The sequence below is a fragment of the Mustela nivalis genome, assembly GCF_964662115.1.
Source record: "Mustela nivalis genome assembly, chromosome: 10".
NCBI lineage: Eukaryota > Metazoa > Chordata > Mammalia > Carnivora > Mustelidae > Mustela > Mustela nivalis.
This window is the reverse complement of record NC_139029.1, coordinates 73,843,323-73,855,134: the sequence shown is the minus strand read 5'-3', so window position 1 is coordinate 73,855,134 and position 11,812 is coordinate 73,843,323.

Below are 11,812 nucleotides of genomic sequence, written 5' to 3'. Positions count from 1 at the left end.
CAGGAGTTCAAGCCCCGCCTTGAGCTCCACACTGGGCAAGGAGCCAACTTAGGAAAAAAAAAAAAAAATTCTTCCCTTGGGGCACCTCGCTGGCTCACCCAGTAGAGCATGCATGCAACTCTTGACGTTAGGGTTGTAAGTTCAAGGCCTATGTTGGGGAGAGTACTTAAAAAATAAAATCCATTTTTTTTTAAGATTTTACTTATTTATTTGACAGAGAGAAAGGGAGAGGAGACCACAAGTAGGCAGAGAAGCAGGCAGAGGGGGAGGGGGAAGCAAGCTCCCTGCTGAGCAGAGAGCCTGATGCGGGGCTTGATCCTAGGACCTTGGGATCATGACCTGAGCCAAAGGCAGAGGCTTAACCTACTGAGCCACCCAGGCATCTCAGAATCTTTCTTTAAAAAGAAAAAATAACAACAACAAAAAATAATTAAAAAGTTCTTTCTGAAAGCTTACTCAGTAATTTCTGCTTATTGGCCAGAACTAGGCCACATGACCGACCATCCCAGCAAGGGACTCTGGGTAAATAAATCTGTTTGTTTCTGGCTTGTATAGCAGAGGGCAATAGGAAGAAGGCTTTCCATAAGCCAACCTCCAGTGTCTAACAAAGAAGGAACAGTAAAGGAAAGGAAGTGCCCTAAAGTCACCCACTGAGATGGAATTTCCTAGGCTTACCCTCTAAAGTGAATGTCCCTTTCAAGACAAGACTTTGAAAATAGTTCTCTGGTTAGTGCCCAGTGTTGTATCTGGACAACTTGTAGATGACCAGGCAGAGAAATTTGCCTGCTCAGAAAGTCTATGGGAAGAAAGGTACTGTCTGAGCTGGAAATGGTCTGACTGAAGAAAGTTTCACACACATCTGCTTGGCTAACTGCTACCTGATTCTTCAAGTTCCAGTAAGTATAGCAATTCATCCAGAAAGCCTACCTTGATTTCTTATACCAAATAATATGCTTTTGTGAAATGTCCCAGACAACCTTGAAGTCATCTCTCACATCTGTATCTCTCTCTCTCGTTTGTAAGGCTTGTTTGATATCCTCTTTTCCACTAGCTACGGAAGTTCTAAGAGGATAGAGTCGATATCTGTCATGCTCCTTGATACTTCCCAAGCACTTAGCACATGGAGCATAGAATAGATGCTCAGTAAATTTTTATTACATGGAATTAAACTGATCTGACCCTCCTACTAATATGCTGTGCTCCTCTGTAAGTTATCCCATTTATAATAATATAGTTACTTGTGGGATTATTTAAGTAAACTCTACCCCTAACATGGGTAGAACTCACAACCCTGAGATCAAGAATCTTGTGCTCTACCAACTGAGCCAACCAGCTACCCCATGATTATTTGTTTAAAACCTGTTTTCCCACTAATCTATTAGCCCTACGAGAACAAGGAGTAGGTCAGTTTGATTCACTGACGTATCTTCAGCATCTTTCATATTGCCTGATATACAGGTATGGGTATATTTGTTCCATAATATTCTTGTTGAATGAATGAATGAATGATTACTTAAGATATGCAACCCCTCTGACTCTCAGTTTCCTAACCTGTAATAATAACTACTTATAAGTTACCATGATGATTAAGTACCTGGCATGTCTAGAACCCAAAAATATTCATTCCTTTCCTCCCCATTGTGAACCCATAGCCTGAATCTCCAGGGTTTGCCATAAGGATGAAAAAAAGGGAAAAGGCAATTCGAGGAACTTATCTGGGATTTGGCCCCTAGAAATTCAATCTGCAAAAGATCTGTAACAGGAGGGAGAGGGTGTGTAAGTCTACTAAACCTGCCTACCACAGATTGCGTGTCTTAAGGACAGAACTTTGTTTCCTTGTAGTTCTACGGCTAGAAGTCCAAGATCAAGGTGTCGGTAGCTCGAGTTTCTTCTGAGGTTTCATCTTGTAGATGACTGTCCTCTCCCCATGTCTTCATCTGGTCTTCTCTCTGTGTATGTCTGTGTCCTCACTTCACTTATAGGGCACCTGTCACATTGGATTAAGGTCCATCCTAATGATGTCATCTAAACTTAATTACCACTTCAAGGGCCCTATCTATAAATACAGTCACATTCTGAGGTGCTAGGGGTTAGGGCTTCAACATATAAACTAGGGAGGACACAATTCAGCCCATAACAAGGAGCAATGGAAAATCTACTACTACTCTTCTCTCACTTCCTTTTTTTTTTTTTAAGATTTTATTTATTTAACAAAGAGAGAGAGAGAGAGATCACAAGTTGACAGAGAGGCAGGCGGGGGGCGGGGGAAGCAGTCTTCCCGCTAAGCAGAGATCCCAGCGCAGGGCTCGATCCCAGGACCCTGAGATCCTGACCCGAACCAAAGGCAGAGGCCTAACCCACTGAGCCACCCAGGTGCCCCTCTTCTCTCACTTCTAAAAATGACTCATACACCATCCTCTGGTGGAGATAAGTAAGTTTTAAAATGCAGGAAACTTTAGCCTTAACACAAATTGCTTCATGAAGCAGAATGCTTTCTGACTGTGTGCCATCAGTGACACAGATGAGAGAGGAGAGACAAGAATGAGAAATGAGTAATTTCGCTTGTAAGTTGCTCCTGGGAAGGGCAGAGATACATAGGTCAACGGATAATGGTAAATACAATTTATGAGGCATTTAGTATGTGTCATGCTAAGAATGAGTTGCATTACTCTATTTCTTCTACTTATTCCTAACATTAACTCAATGCAGACGATATGTTGTCATTATTCTCATTTTACAGTGAAGGGAGCATAAACAGAGGATGATTAGCTCAGAGCTGGGGTCCAAATCAGAGTTGGTCTGAGTCCAGAGCCCACACTGCTACTGTCTGGCGACAGTTTTCCACATGAGGACATAGAGAGCACTAGAACGGGAGTGTCAAAGAGAGGTAAGAGGGCAGCAGAAACAAACTTGTCCTGCTTTGTGATTTTGCGAGAATAAAAATTATAATTGTGTGCATTAATCTGGACATGTGTGCTGGAGGCCACCCTACTAGGAATATAGATGTCAAATGCCCCAGGATTTACCCTCCCACCCCCACACACCAGCCCAGTCCCAGAGGTGCAACTCTTATCTATGTGGGAAGGGCTGGACTCAGCCCTGGGTGTTTCCCATTCTGGATAGCCTGTGGAAACAGATCCTGTTCTTAAACTCCTTCATGACTCAGGGCTTTCTCTATGGCAGGTTCTCCACCCCATCAGACCTAATACTCCTTTCTTACAACAAATCTTTTGTAACCCTTCCTTTGCCATCACAGAATTAAATTCTTAGATAATATAACCTGTTCACATAATTTCTGGAAAAATAATAACACTATCGGGGTGCCTGTGTGGCTCAGTGGGTTAAGCCTCTGTCTTCGGCTCAGGTCATGATTCCAGGGTCCTGGGATCGAGCCCCACATCGGGCTTCTCTGCTCAGCAGGGAGCCTGCTTCGTCCTCTCTCTGCCTGCTTCTCAGCCTACTTGTGATCTTTGTCAAATAAATAAATAAAATCTTTTAAAAATAATAATAATAACAACACTATCTAGGATGACCAACAGCTCTGGTTTACTTGGGACAGGAGAACTTTCTGGGGCACATGATTTTCAGCTTAATTCTTAATTATAATATATAAAAGAAATAAAATAATTAAAAATAAATTAACATGCATTAGAAGCCTTTGCTTGGGGCATGTTCCATTAGAATACCCACCGAATAATGAGTTGCTTACACTTACTTACAATGAATGAGTTAAGAAATAAGACAATGCAGGGCACCTGGGTGGCTCAGTGCACTAAGCCTCTGTCTTCAGCTCAGGTCATGACCTCAGGGTCCTGGGATGGAGCCTTGCATTGGGCTCCCTGCTTGGGGATCCTGCTTCCTTCCCTCTCTATCTGCCTGCCTCTCTGCCCACTTGTGATCTGTCAAATAAATAAATAAAATCTTAAAAAAAAAAAAAGAGGTGGGGAGTAACGGTTCACATACTTAGCCTCAAATACCCAGGAACATTATGTATTTTCATTCTCCCCAGGGGGATCTGAGCAACTAATTTACAAAGAAGTGAAATAGGAGTAGAGCTAGAGCCAAGGGCTAAGAAGGTGGTAACCTAGTCCATTGGGGTGCAAAGAAGTGTTAAAAAGACCGCCAGGACAATGCAGCGGCCAGAGGCCCATCCGGAGGACCAGTTAAGTACCCAAGCCTGCCTTAAAGCCAGAAGCTGTGGAGACCATGTTTGTCTATCATAGACTTTGAGAAGCCACTAGGGAACTCAAATTTATGAACAAATACATATGGTGCACTTTCTATATGCAAATCAAAGGATGGAAATTAAATGACTATTTCCAGCTGATCTTGTCCCTGGATTTTTCTGAGGAGATCGGAGGGCCCTGTTTTTTCATGATGTTTGGATCCCTGGATCTTTGCAGACTCTGGGTTACCAAAGGGCTGCTGCTTGAGAGAAAAGCCCAATCAATCGGGGTGCGGAGTTTTATCCTCTCCAACTTTGTTTTTTCTCTGCCCCCACCTCAACCCCTCCAACTTACATGCAGGGAATATCACTGTGGGCACAGATGCTAGAAAGAGCAAGAAGTTTGGAGTCAGGTGGACACAGGTTTGAAATCTACCCACCAATGATAATTAACAAAGACCTTAGGTCATTTACATAACTTGCCTGCGCTTCAGTTCCCCGCTTTTCTAATGAAGTTAATAATACTTCTGCTACAGGGCTCATATACAGACTAAGTAAAATTCCAATGTATAGAGAATGTTTAGCACACCTTTCTGGGGTTGCAAATCAAGTATTTATTTACTCACCCTTAAGTGGGAGGGTGACAATTACCTCAGAGTGGGGGAACATGATGAGGGTTCCTGTAGAAAATAGCAAAGCAGAGACAGGAAGGAGGATACAAAAGTGACTAAGGCAGGAAGAGGTCACAGCTGAGTTATCAAGTAGGCTAAAATTACCTTGATTCATAATCGGTACTAGGGGGCCCTGGTACAGCTCAGTGACTGGGCTTGGGTTTTGTATTCAGAAAACCTGGCTTCTCGTCCCAGCTCTGCTGCCCGCCAGTGAGCTGGGGGAAGGCACTTCACTTCTCAGCCTCCTTACAGGTAAAATGGCATTAATAATATCTGGCTTATTGTGAAAATATACTGAGATATAGGAAGAAAGGCCCCTGGCTCCCAGCACAACTCTTATACTCTTGGTAGCTCCCTTTAACCAGTAGGGAGCTGCTGAGCCAGTGTCTGAACAGGCAGGGCCAATGAACATGACTTCACTTATTTATTAGCATTTCAGCCAGGATAGGCCAGATTATGCTGTGGTTAGAAGGTACCCTAAAATTTCAGTGGCTTAAATATGAAGATTTCTTTCTTTCTTTCTTTCTTTTTTTAAGTAGACTCCACACCCAACATGGGACTTGAACTCACGACCCTGAGATCCAAAGTCATAAGCTCCACGGACTGAGCCAGCCAAACACCCTGGAGATTTATCTATCTATCTATCTATCTATCTATCTATTTATTTAAAGATTTTATTTATTTGTCAGAGAGAGAGAGTGAGCAAGAGTGAGAGAGAACACAAGCCAGGGGACTGGCAGGCAGAGAGGGAGAAGCAAGGTCCCTGCTGAGCAAGGAGCCTGAGGCAGGACTGGATGCCAGGACTCTGGGATCATGACCTGAGCTGAAGGCAGAGGCTTAGTTGACTAAGCCACCCAGGGAAGATTTATTTCTTATTTGTATCTTATTTACCCTACTTCCTAGCATGGTCGGGGGGGGGGGGGCTATTCCATACCATTGTCGTCTTTACCCCAGGCCCCAGGCTGACAAAGCAGCCACTAACTGGAATATGGCTGGTTGCTATGACAAGAAAAAGATAAGAAAGGGAAGCATCCTGACTTCCAAAGTTTCCATTCCCATTTCCCTGGCCAAAGCGAGGCACATGGTGATACCTTCAAGTGGGTGGGAAAGTACAACCCACCATATGTCAGGAAGGAAAGAGAACAAGAATATTTGTGAACAGCCTTAATGACTACTGTAGTTAAGGAGCAAAGACTTCAGAACGATTTAATTATCTCTTTTCCCAGAGAAAGACTTGCCATGAATTTTCTTGTTGAGAATTGGCACGTTACCAAGGATATGTTTTTCTTTTCTTGATGAAAATAAATTATTAGCAAATAATCTTGCTGAGTTGTTGCACTTTTCACAATATTTTCGGTTGCTATGCCCACTGCTGGGGTTAACTACACTAAGTGAATTTCTGGAGGCTTCTTTATTGTAGTCAAGAAGATGGCCTTTTCATCATCCATGGATCTCTTCCTCTTGCCCATGGAATACAGGTGTAGCTCCTTTATATTTTTCCTAATCATATTTTGAAACCCCACATTTCTGACAGCATCAAAAACATTGAACACTCTGTCAGAAACCATGGATTTGCAATGGCCTGTGTTTTTATATGTATTTCCCACTAAGTGTTGACTCTCTTGTGACTCAGAAGTGTGGGAAAATAATGCTCCCTCCCCACTTTATAACACATGGGTATTTCTCAGATCCTTCTTCTCTAGGAAGGCTTCCTAAAACGTGGGAGGTATCTTAGTTCCCTACTGCTGCGTAACAAGTGACCCGAATGCTTGTAGTGTAAAAGAACAATAAGCATTGCTACTTCCTACAATTTTTGTGAGTCATAAATTCGGAAATAACAGAGCTAGAAATTTTGGATCAAGGTCGCTGGGAAGTTGCAGTTAAGATGTCAGCCAGGGCTGCAGTCATCTAAAGACTGATCTGAGGCTAAAGGTCTGCTTCTAAGACACAGCCAAAGATCCAGTCCCACATGACTTCCCAGACTCACTCAATATGGCTGGAAATTTGGTGTTGGCTGTGGGCAGCAGGTCTCAATTCTTCCCTACACATGGCCTTTCCACAAAGCTGTTTGGGGTCCTTTCCCCTGTGTAAGTGAGCCAAGAGAGGCAAAGACTGAAGCTGTACTATTTTTTATGACTGAAACTCAAACTCACACACGGTCACTTACACAGTGTTCTAGCCCACATACAGGGTAACATGGAGGGCATTATACACAGTGTGAATACCAGGAGGTAAGGATTATTGGAGGCTGGCTATCACAGGAAGTAAGGCAAGAATTCTTTCAATTCACTTGAAGTCCACTCCAGATATAGAAATAAAAATTACAAATAAGTTCTAAGAAGGCAAAAACTTTTTTTTTCTTTTTGTGGTGCTTACCCTTTTGGACATGACCGAACATACTAGATTCTTGATAAATATTGGTGTAATTAGTAGATAAGACAAGAAATCAGGAAAACTTTAAAGTCTCTCAGTAAAACATTGTAAATACTATATTTTTTTGGTTTCGAGTAAGGCAGACAAATGCCTGGGATATGTGGTATACGATGCATTATCACAATGTAGATACCAAATAAACACTGAGGAAATAAGATTCACTAAGTCTACTCCAAGCTGGCCCAAATTCATGAACTTTTAGAAGTATGAGTTCATCAGGAAGGCAAAGTAGCATGTGTAATAGACTTGGAAGAAAAAAAAAATCAGGCGAAGTCAGATGAGAACCCATCCTTTAACCTCAGTAGGGCCCCAGTCTCCCTACTTAAAATAGTGGAGGTTTGCACTAAATGATATCAAAGGCAATTCTAGCATGAACGTTCTGACATTTCTTGACCTCAGTTTAAATTTCACTATACATTTAAAGGTAGGCCTATGAGAAATGATTTTTGATCAACTTTATTAATTAGATAGTTCTTCCATCTGTGCTTGGTTTGAGGCTAAAATATATACACAGGTCTGGGTTTGCTTAAAGTCTATGGGGTCAATTATTAAGTCTATTTGTATAAAAATTCCAGAAGCGGGACACCTGGGTGGCTCAGTGGGTTGGGCCTCTGCCTTTGGCTCAGGTCATGATCTCAGGGTCCTGGGATCAAGGCCTGCATTGGGCTCTCTGCTCAGCGGGGAGCCTGCTTTCCTCTCTCTCTCTCTCTCTCTCTCTCTGCCTGCTTGTGATCTCTCTGTCAAATAAGTAAAATCTTAAAAAAAAAAAATTCCAGAAGCTTCCTGGGAATTTACTCTAATGGAAGTGAGAGCGTGGTTCAGAAAACAATTTCTTAAAATTTGGAAGGGAGGGGTGCCTGGATAGCTCAGTCGTTAAGTGTCTATCTTTGGCTCAGGTCATGAACCATGGTCCTGGGATCCACCCCCGCATGGGGGCTACCAGCTCATCAGGAAGCCTGCTTCTCCCCCTCCCACTTCCCCTGCTTGTGTTCCCTCTCTTGCTGTGTTTCTCTCTGTCGAATAAATAAATAAAATCTTAAAACAACAACAACAACAACACAAAATTGGAAGGGAAAGGTGATTTTAGAATCAGCCTCATCTACGTAGCAAATTATCCAATATTGTAGCATGTATTCACTCACGTTCATGTACCCAAGAGATGGGCTGAAATTAAAGCAGATGTATTAAAATCTGCAGCAGGTTTTTCACGTATCACCTAAAGCTGAACGTAGCACTCTGAGAGTGGTTGGACCACAAAGGAAGAGAATGCAAACATTCCCTTACCTGGGCTTTAGAAAGCTAGACGTTTATTTGCGGGTTGCGGGGGGTGTGCACTTTGTCACCTCTTGATTCACAGTGATCCAGCAATAATCAAAACTTCACACAGTGTACTCACCACATCTTCACCTGGACTTTGCAGTAAACATCCTCTTGTTAGAATCATCCCATTGTTCTTAGTCCAGGTGTCTTTGGATTCTGCTTTTTTCTGCCTCTTGGGCGTGGTGGTGTTTCAGCTAACGTCCCCAGACTCCTCCTGCTACTCCCTCCGGTTTGATCTCTTGCTGCATCGACCATAAGCCACAGGAGCCCCCTGGCATAGTTCACACAAGTCAGCCTCCACAGAGAGCAGGGTGGACAGTGAAGAATGGATCTGAAGGAACAAGGGCAAGATTTTCAGCACAAGTGGACTTTTCTGGGTCATTAATGAAAATGTAGAAACTTCCAGCACTATGAATGGAAATCTCTTGCATAACCACTAGAAATGTTGCATTGAATATTGATCTATTACTCTGAAACACACGTATGGTGTAATATCACCATATGGTGATGTATGGTATAATATCCGTATGGTGTAATATCACAAGGAATATTCTCTTTTGGGGTGTCTTTTTTAATTTTAATTTTTATTTTACGTAGGCTCCACACCCAACATGGGGTTTGAACTCATGAGCCCAAGATCAAGAGTTGCATTCTCGGGGCGCCTGGGTGGCTCAATGGTTAAGCCTCTGCCTTCAGCTTGGATCCTGATCCCAGGGTTCTGGGATCAGGGCCCACATCAGGTTCTCTGCTCAGCAGAAAGTCTCTTTCTCCCTCTCTCTCTCTCTCTCTCTGCCTCTCCTCTGCTCATATTCTCTCTCAAATAAATAAAAATAAACATCTATTTAAAAGTTGTATAATGAGGGGCACCTGGGTGGCTCAGTGGTTAAGCCTCTGCCTTCAGCTCAGGTCATGATCTCAGGGTCCTGGGAGGCTCAAGCTCTCTGCTCGGCAGGGAGCTTGCTTCCCCCCCCCCTCTCTCTGCCTGCCTCTCTGCCTACTTGTGATCTCTCTGTCAAATAATACATAAAATCTTAAAAAAAAAAAAAAAAAAAAAAGAAGAGTTGCATTCTCTACCCACTGAGCCAGCCAGGTGCCCCTAAAAGGAATATTCTTAACATACTAATACCTCCATCTCCTAGTACTGTCTTTTTAAAAGTTTTATTAAGATATAATTCATTAATTCAGTGTATAAATCAATGGATTTTGGTCTATTCACAGCGATACAACCATCACAACATTCAATTTTTGAACATTTTCATCAAATGATGAAACATTTCCCCAAAGAAACGGCATGTTCATTATCATTCACCCTTCATTCCTCCTCAAACACCCCCAGCCTCTGGCAACCACTAATCTCCTTTCTGTCTCTACAGATTTGCCTATTCTGGACATTTCACATAAATAGAATTATATAAAATGTGTTTTTTTTATGTTTGGCTTCTTCCACTAAGCATACTGTCTTCAAGGTTCAGCCATGTTGCAGTATATATCAGGGATTCATTTCTTTTTACTGCCAAGTGATAGCTTAGGAACGTTCACGTGCAAGTTTCTGTGTGATCATACATTTTCCTTTCTCCTGGGTAGATGCCTAGAAGTAGAATTGCTCCACTCATATGGATCACATGGTAACTCTGTGTTTAACCTTTTCAGGAACTGCCAGACTGCTTTCCAAAGTGGCTGCACCATTTTACATGTCTACAAGCAGTGTACAGTGTTTCCATTTCTCCATATCCTTGCCAACACCTGTTACTTGTCATTTTCATGAAGGTCATCCTAGTGTATGTGTAGTATCTCCTTGTAGCTGAGTTTGCATCTCTGACTGCTAAAGACGCTGAGCATCTTCTTGCGCTTACTTCTTGTTAGCATATCTTCTTTAAGGATATGTCCATTTGGGGCACATGGCTAGCTCAGAGGAACACGAGACTCTTGATTTGGGGGTCATGAGTTCAAGCCCCATGTTGGGTGTAGAGATTGCTTAAGTAAATAAAGTTTTTAAAAAATGTCCATTCAGGTCTGCTGCCCATTTTTTAAAATTAGGTTATGTGATTTTTATTATTGAATTGTAAGGGTTCTTTACATATTTTAGATATATGTCTCTTATGTGTATGGTTTCCAAAACTTTCTCCCAAGGTGTGGGTTCTCATTTCACTTTGTTGATGGTGTCCTTTGAAGCACAAAGTTTTTAATTTTGATGACGTCCAAATAATCTTTTTGTTTTCTTTTATTTTTTGCAAGTACTTTTGGAGTTACATTCTAGTGCTGTTTTGAAAGCTACTTTTACTTAGCTTCCTGTTCAGGTTTAGAAAAATAGTTCTGATTTCCCTTTCCTGCTCTGAGTTACTTAGAATAGTAGAAGCTAATATTTACTAAGCACTTACTATGTGCCAGGTTTTTGTCAAGAGTTCAGACAGCTTGGGTAACCAGCCCAGGGCCCCAGGGCTAGTAGGGATTAATCCGATCTGATTCTGGAGCCCATACTTCACTGTCCTACTAAACGTATCTTCCTCATCTTGACATTTGTCTCATTTTTGCAGGAGAAAAATAGCAGTGTATCTGCTGTTGGTGTTGGACAAGCTACTCTGTCCATGTTCTTTGTTCCCTTCCCTTCCCTTCCCTTCCCTGAGGTGAGTCCTCTGCCCCACCCTTCCTAGGACTGCCAGAATCTACAAAGTCTCCAACACACACACATACTTGTCCAAAAAGGCAAAACAACACCCTCGTTCGTGACACAGAATAGCAAGGCCCTGATGCCACAAGGCAGCTGCCCTTACCCTTTCCTTTAGTTGTGATAGTGTCTCGGGTCTGACGTCCAGGAGCAGCTCTGACACTCCTTGGAAGTGAATTCCACTTGGAGTTGCCTGGGAACTCGAACTGAAAGCCTCCGAGTTTCAAACAGATCAATGCCAAGTCTTACCGCGTGGAGCAATCAATGACAGAAGCAAGTCAGAGGAGCCCCTCAGTTCTTCCTCCCACTCTGACAATATTGATGTTTAGATTTCTGCTTTAGGTTTTCTACATAAATGAGCTCAGAAGGATGTAACAGGAGGCCACAAGCATCTTCTCCCATACCCTGTCCCCTTTCCCACTGTATCTAATTGCCTATGGAAGCCATTTGGAACTTCTTCAGAATGTCTCTCAGACTCAGCCTCACTCTCTTGCTTCAGCCTTCTTGCCACTGCACCTGTTCAGGTCCTTCTGGTCACTCAGGTGAACGAATTGGAAT